The sequence below is a fragment of the Rhipicephalus microplus genome, unplaced genomic scaffold (genome assembly GCF_043290135.1).
Source record: "Rhipicephalus microplus isolate Deutch F79 unplaced genomic scaffold, USDA_Rmic scaffold_37, whole genome shotgun sequence".
Lineage (NCBI taxonomy): Eukaryota > Metazoa > Arthropoda > Arachnida > Ixodida > Ixodidae > Rhipicephalus > Rhipicephalus microplus.
Window position 1 is genome coordinate 1,177,064 of NW_027464610.1, and position 8,441 is coordinate 1,185,504.

The window sequence follows — 8,441 nt, forward strand, 5'->3', positions numbered from 1 at the left end:
AACCTAACCTAACCTAACCTAACGACGTTTGCAAGTGCTTTCACATTAGATATCGCAGTTCCCAACTTGTAATGGTGAAAAACACTGCATCTCACTAAGTGACATTGTTTAATGCGGTTTTACGACGGTTCATATCTTAACCTAACCTAACATTCGTACTTGTATTGAAAAACGCTCTATTACACTGTTTCGTTCACAATTACGATATTTGCATAACCTCACAGTTTTTCACCAACTTATTGCAGTACAGAACGCTGTATCTCGCTAAATGACATCGTTCTTTAAGGTTTCACGATGCTTGCATGCGCTTTAACGAGAATATCACAATATAGCAGTTTCGCACTTGTAACGGTAGAACACGCAGTATTTGGCTTGTTCATGCCGTTTTGTGTGCATTCACAACATTTTACCTATCGCAGTTTAATACTCGCAATAAAACAACACTATCTCGTTAGATGACGTCGTTTTTGGTAGTTTCACGACGCTACCTAGCTTAAACTAACCTAACCTAACCTAACCTTCGCACTTCTATCGTTAGAAAACGTTTACTCGCAACTTTACAATGTTTTCTACAAGATTACGACGGTTTCATGCGCTTTCACATTAGATATCGTAGTTCCCGACTTGTAATGTTGAAAAACACTACATCTCACTAAGTGACATTGTTTAATGCGGTTTTACGACGGTTGATATGTCAACCTAACCTAACATTCGCACTTGTATCTAAAGACGCTCAATTACACTGTTTCGTTCACAATTACGATATTTGCTTGACCTCACAGTTTCTCACCAACTTATTACAGTACAGAACGCTGTATCTCGCTAAATGACATCGTTCTTTAAGGTTTCACGATACTTGCATGCGCTTTACCGAGAATGTCACAACATAGCAGCTTCGCACTTGTAACGGTACAACACGCAGTATTTGGCTTGTTCATGCCGTTTTGAGTGCTTTCACAACATTTTACCTGTCGCAGTTTCGTACTCGCATTAAAACAACACTATCTCGTTAGATGACGTCGTTTTTGGTGGTTTCACGACGCTACCTAGCTTAAACTAACATAACTCAACCTAACATAACCTTCGCACTTCTATCGTTAGAAAACGTTTTACTCGCTACTTTACATTGCTTTCTACAACAATACGACGGTTTCAAGCGCTTTCACATTAGATATCGCAGTTCCCAACTTGTAAAGGTGAAAAACACTGCATCTCACTAAGTGACATTGTTTATTGCGGTTTTACGACGGTTCATACCTTAACCTAACGTAACCTAACCTAACCTAACCCAACCTAACCTAACATAACCTAACATAACCTAACCTAACCAAACCTAACCTAACGTAACCTAACCTAACCTAACCTAACCTAACGACGTTTGCGAGCGCTTTCACATTAGATATCGCAGTTCCCGACTTGTAATGGTGAAAAACACTGCATCTCTCTAAGTGACATTGATTAATGCGGTTTTACGACGGTTCATAAATTAACCTAACCTAACATTCACACTTGTATCTAAAGACGCTCAATTACACTGTTTCGTTCACAATTACGATATTTGCTTGACCTCACAGTTTCTCACCAACTTATTACAGTACAGAACGCTGTATCTCGCTAAATGACATCGTTCTTTAAGGTTTCACGATACTTGCATGCGCTTTACCGAGAATGTCACAACATAGCAGTTTCGCACTTGTAACGGTACAACACGCAGTATTTGGCTTGTTCATGCCGTTTTGTGTGCTTTCACATTTTACCTATCGCAGTTTCGTACTCGCAATAAAACAACACTATCTCGTTAGATGACGTCGTTTTTGGTGGTTTCACGACGCTACCTAGCTTAAACTAACATAACTCAACCTAACATAACCTTCGCACTTCTATCGTTAGAAAACGTTTTACTCGCTACTTTACATTGCTTTCTACAACATTACGACAGTTTCAAGCGCTTTCACATTAGATATCGCAGTTCCCAACTTGTAAAGGTGAAAAACACTGCATCTCACTAAGTGACATTGTTTATTGCGGTTTTACGACGGTTCATACCTTAACCTAACGTAACCTAACCTAACCTAACCCAACCTAACCTAACATAACCTAACCTAACCTAACCTAACCAAGCCTAACCTAACGTAACCTAACCTAACCTAACCTAACGACGTTTGCAAGTGCTTTCACATTAGATATCGCAGTTCCCAACTTGTAATGGTGAAAAACACTGCATCTCACTAAGTGACATTGTTTAATGCGGTTTTACGACGGTTCATATCTTAACCTAACCTAACATTCGTACTTGTATTGAAAAACGCTCTATTACACTGTTTCGTTCACAATTACGATATTTGCATAACCTCACAGTTTTTCACCAACTTATTGCAGTACAGAACGCTGTATCTCGCTAAATGACATCGTTCTTTAAGGTTTAGCGATGCTTGCATGCGCTTTAACGAGAATATCACAATATAGCAGTTTCGCACTTGTAACGGTAGAACACGCAGTATTTGGCTTGTTCATGCCGTTTTGTGTGCATTCACAACATTTTACCTATCGCAGTTTAATACTCGCAATAAAACAACACTATCTCGTTAGATGACGTCGTTTTTGGTAGTTTCACGACGCTACCTAGCTTAAACTAACCTAACCTAACCTAACCTTCGCACTTCTATCGTTAGAAAACGTCTACTCGCAACTTTACAATGTTTTCTACAAGATTACGACGGTTTCATGCGCTTTCACATTAGATATCGTAGTTCCCGACTTGTAATGTTGAAAAACACTACATCTCACTAAGTGACATTGTTTAATGCGGTTTTACGACGGTTGATATGTCAACCTAACCTAAGATTCGCACTTGTATCTAAAGACGCTCAATTACACTGTTTCGTTCACAATTACGATATTTGCTTGACCTCACAGTTTCTCACCAACTTATTACAGTACAGAACGCTGTATCTCGCTAAATGACATCGTTCTTTAAGGTTTCACGATACTTGCATGCGCTTTACCGAGAATGTCACAACATAGCAGCTTCGCACTTGTAACGGTACAACACGCAGTATTTGGCTTGTTCATGCCGTTTTGAGTGCTTTCACAACATTTTACCTGTCGCAGTTTCGTACTCGCATTAAAACAACACTATCTCGTTAGATGACGTCGATTTTGGTGGTTTCACGACGCTACCTAGCTTAAACTAACATAACTCAACCTAACATAACCTTCGCACTTCTATCGTTAGAAAACGTTTTACTCGCTACTTTACATTGCTTTCTACAACAATACGACGGTTTCAAGCGCTTTCACATTAGATATCGCAGTTCCCAACTTGTAAAGGTGAAAAACACTGCATCTCACTAAGTGACATTGTTTATTGCGGTTTTACGACGGTTCATACCTTAACCTAACGTAACCTAACCTAACCTAACCCAACCTAACCTAACATAACCTAACCTAACCTAACCAAACCTAACCTAACGTAACCTAACCTAACCTAACCTAACCTAGATGAAGAACGTACAGCGCGAACACAAGACGGGAATACTAAAGAAGGGACACAGACAAGCGCTGACTAGCAACTGAATTTTTATTAACACAGAAGCGGAAAATATATACGGAAAAACCAACAGAAACAAGAAAACTGAAAAAAAATTATTACAGCATGACAAAGATTCTTCCATGTTATTGTTACATGCGCTCTTCTAGAAAAGATAATTCTTTGGCCGATAACCCGATGGAAGCCATGCTGATGCATAGCGACCCTTCTTTTGCGATATGAGCGGCTTCAATGATTTCACGAGTACGCATGTCCTGATGTCTGCCGATGATTGTTGTTTCTTCAAACAGGGGTGTGCAACCACAGGAACTGCAATGAATGGCCAAAAAACCTTCTTTGGCGTTGCGCACATTATTTTTGTGCTCTCGGAGGCGGTCATTTAGACACCTTCCAGTTTGGCCTATATAGCAACACCCGCATGAAAGTGGAATGCGATAAATGACATTATGTGAACAATCTAGAAATTTCTTACGATGCTTGGTAGTGCACTGGCGTTTCCTTTTTTTGACAGGACAGGTGACACGTGAAAGATATGACAATTTGTGAGGTGCTGAAAAAACCACTCGAACGCCGCACTGTTGCCCTATTTTCCTGAGACGATGTGAAATATTATGCATGTATGGTATGACCGAAATCTTCTTGCCTCGACCGGTTTCCATGCTTGCCTGCTGAACATTTTCCTGGCAGCTTTTCTTCTTTTTTCTGTAAATTACTTCCGCTACCGATGTGAGCAGCTTATGTGGATAACCTGCTGCTTCGAGCCGACGAATCTGCGCCAAGAAACTTCTAGTGACAACGTGGTGACATGATTTATCTAATGCGTTGGAAAGACATGTTTGAACAATGCTTCGCTTGACTAACTTTGTGTGTGACGATGTGTACGGCAACAACGGTTTTTGTGCTCGTGGTTCGTACATCCAACATGAATGTTGATTGGCAAATGTTAGTCTGAGATCTAAAAAACGAATGCTGTTGTCTTCTGGCATTTCATGTGTGATACACAGAGGCGACAGGCACTCTTTAAATAATGATATGAGGTGACTTGTTGCAACTTGAAAGTTATCTGCATTGCGCTTGAGAATCACAAGATAATCATCTACAAAACGGAAGGTTTTCAGAACACTGCTACCATTGAGCCGTGCGTTAAGAGCTCTGTCTAACTTTGCTAGATAGAGGTCACTCAACAGTGGGGCAATGCATGAGCCTATAGACACACCATTCTTTTGAAGCACGAGCACAAAAACCGTTGTTGCCGTACACATCGTCACACACAAAGTTAGTCAAGCGAAGCATTGTTCAAACATGTCTTTCCAACGCATTAGATAAATCATGTCACCACGTTGTCACTAGAAGTTTCTTGGCGCAGATTCGTCGGCTCGAAGCAGCAGGTTATCCACATAAGCTGCTCACATCGGTAGCGGAAGTAATTTACAGAAAAAAGAAGAAAAGCTGCCAGGAAAATGTTCAGCAGGCAAGCATGGAAACCGGTCGAGGCAAGAAGATTTCGGTCATACCATACATGCATAATATTTCACATCGTCTCAGGAAAATAGGGCAACAGTGCGGCGTTCGAGTGGTTTTTTCAGCACCTCACAAATTGTCATATCTTTCACGTGTCACCTGTCCTGTCAAAAAAAGGAAACGCCAGTGCACTACCAAGCATCGTAAGAAATTTCTAGATTGTTCACATAATGTCATTTATCGCATTCCACTTTCATGCGGGTGTTGCTATATAGGCCAAACTGGAAGGTGTCTAAATGACCGCCTCCGAGAGCACAAAAATAATGTGCGCAACGCCAAAGAAGGTTTTTTGGCCATTCATTGCAGTTCCTGTGGTTGCACACCCCTGTTTGAAGAAACAACAATCATCGGCAGACATCAGGACATGCGTACTCGTGAAATCATTGAAGCCGCTCATATCGCAAAAGAAGGGTCGCTATGCATCAGCATGGCTTCCATCGGGTTATCGGCCAAAGAATTATCTTTTCTAGAAGAGCGCATGTAACAATAACATGGAAGAATCTTTGTCATGCTGTAATAATTTTTTTTCAGTTTTCTTGTTTCTGTTGGTTTTTCCGTATATATTTTCCGCTTCTGTGTTAATAAAAATTCAGTTGCTAGTCAGCGCTTGTCTGTGTCCCTTCTTTAGTATTCCCGTCTTGTGTTCGCGCTGTACGTTCTTCATCATGCAATACCAACTAGCCCAAAGTTTCACTCTTCTAACCTAACCTAACCTAACCTAACGACGTCTGCAAGTGCTTTCACATTAGATATCGCAGTTCCCAACTTGTAATGGTGAAAAACACTGCATCTCACTAAGTGACATTGTTTAATGCGGTTTTACGACGGTTCATATCTTAACCTAACCTAACATTCGTACTTGTATTGAAAAACGCTCTATTACACTGTTTCGTTCACAATTACGATATTTGCATAACCTCACAGTTTTTCACCAACTTATTGCAGTACAGAACGCTGTATCTCGCTAAATGACATCGTTCTTTAAGGTTTCACGATGCTTGCATGCGCTTCAACGAGAATATCACAATTTAGCAGTTTCGCACTTGTAACGGTAGAACACGCAGTATTTGGCTTGTTCATGCCGTTTTGTGTGCATTCACAACATTTTACCTATCGCAGTTTAATACTCGCAATAAAACAACACTATCTCGTTAGCTGACGTCGTTTTTGGTAGTTTCACGACGCTACCTAGCTTAAACTAACCTAACCTAACCTAACCTTCGCACTTCTATCGTTAGAAAACGTTTTACTCGCAACTTTACAATGTTTTCTACAAGATTACGACGGTTTCATGCGCTTTCACATTAGATATCGTAGTTCCCGACCTGCAATGTTGAAAAACACTACATCTCACTAAGTGACATTGTTTAATGCGGTTTTACGACGATTGATATGTCAACCTAACCTAACATTCGCACTTGTATCTAAAGACGCTCAATTACACTGTTTCGTTCACAATTACGATATTTGCTTGACCTCACAGTTTCTCACCAACTTATTACAGTACAGAACGCTGTATCTCGCTAAATGACATCGTTCTTTAAGGTGTCACGATACTTGCATGCGCTTTACCGAGAATGTCACAACATAGCAGTTTCGCACTTGTAACGGTACAACATGCAGAATTTGGCTTGTTCATGCCGTTTTGAGTGCTTTCACAACATTTTACCTGTCGCAGTTTCGTACTGGCATTAAAACAACACTATCTCGTTAGATGACGTCGTTTTTGGTGGTTTCACGACGCTACCTAGCTTAAACTAACATAACTCAAACTAACCGAACCTTCGCACTTCTATCGTTAGAAAACGTTTTATTCGCTACTTTACAATGTTTTCTACAAGATTACGACGGTTTCATGCGCTTTCACATTAGATATCGCAGTTCCCGACTTGTAATGGTGAAAAACACAGCATCTCACTAAGTGACATTGTTTAACGCGGTTTTAGCGCGGTTCATATCTTAACCTAACCTAACCTTACCTAAACCAACCTAACCTAACCTAACCTAACCAAACCTTACCTAACATACCCTAACCTAACCTAACCTAACCTAACCTAACCAAACCTAACCTAACCTAACCTAATGTAACCTAACCTAACCTAACCTAACCTAACGACGTTTGCAAGCGCTTTCACATTAGATATCGCAGTTCCCGACTTGTAATGGTGAAGAACACTGCATCTCACTAAGTGACATTGATTAATGCGGTTTTACGACGGTTCATATGTTAACCTAACCTAACATTCGCACTTGTATCTAAAGACGCTCAATTACACTGTTTCGTTCACAATTACGATATTTGCTTGACCTCACAGTTTCTCACCAACTTATTACAGTACAGAACGCTGTATCTCGCTAAATGACATCGTTCTTTAAGGTTTCACGATACTTGCATGCGCTTTACCGAGAATGTCACAACATAGCAGTTTCGCACTTGTAACGGTACAACACGCAGTATTTGGCTTGTTCATGCCGTTTTGTGTGCTTTCACAATTTACCTATCGCAGTTTCGTACTCGCAATAAAACAACACTATCTCGTTAGATGACGTCGTTTTTGGTGGTTTCACGACGCTACCTAGCTTAAACTAACATAACTCAACCTAACATAACCTTCGCACTTCTATCGTTACAAAACGTTTTACTCGCTACTTTACATTGCTTTCTACAACATTACGACGGTTTCAAGCGCTTTCACATTAGATATCGCAGTTCCCAACTTGTAAAGGTGAAAAACACTGCATCTCACTAAGTGACATTGTTTATTGCGGTTTTACGACGGTTCATACCTTAACCTAACGTAACCTAACCTAACCTAACCCAACCTAACCTAACATAACCTAACCTAACCTAACCTAACCAAACCTAACCTAACGTAACCTAACCTAACCTAACCTAACCTAACGACGTTTGCAAGTGCTTTCACATTAGATATCGCAGTTCCCAACTTGTAATGGTGAAAAACACTGCATCTCACTAAGTGACATTGTTTAATGCGGTTTTACGACGGTTCATATCTTAACCTAACCTAACATTCGTACTTGTATTGAAAAACGCTCTATTACACTGTTTCGTTCACAATTACGATATTTGCATAACCTCACAGTTTTTCACCAACTTATTGCAGTACAGAACGCTGTATCTCGCTAAATGACATCGTTCTTTAAGGTTTCACGATGCTTGCATGCGCTTCAACGAGAATATCACAATTTAGCAGTTTCGCACTTGTAACGGTAGAACACGCAGTATTTGGCTTGTTCATGCCGTTTTGTGTGCATTCACAACATTTTACCTATCGCAGTTTAATACTCGCAATAAAACAACACTATCTCGTTAGATGACGTCGTTTTTGGTAGTTTCACGACGCTACCT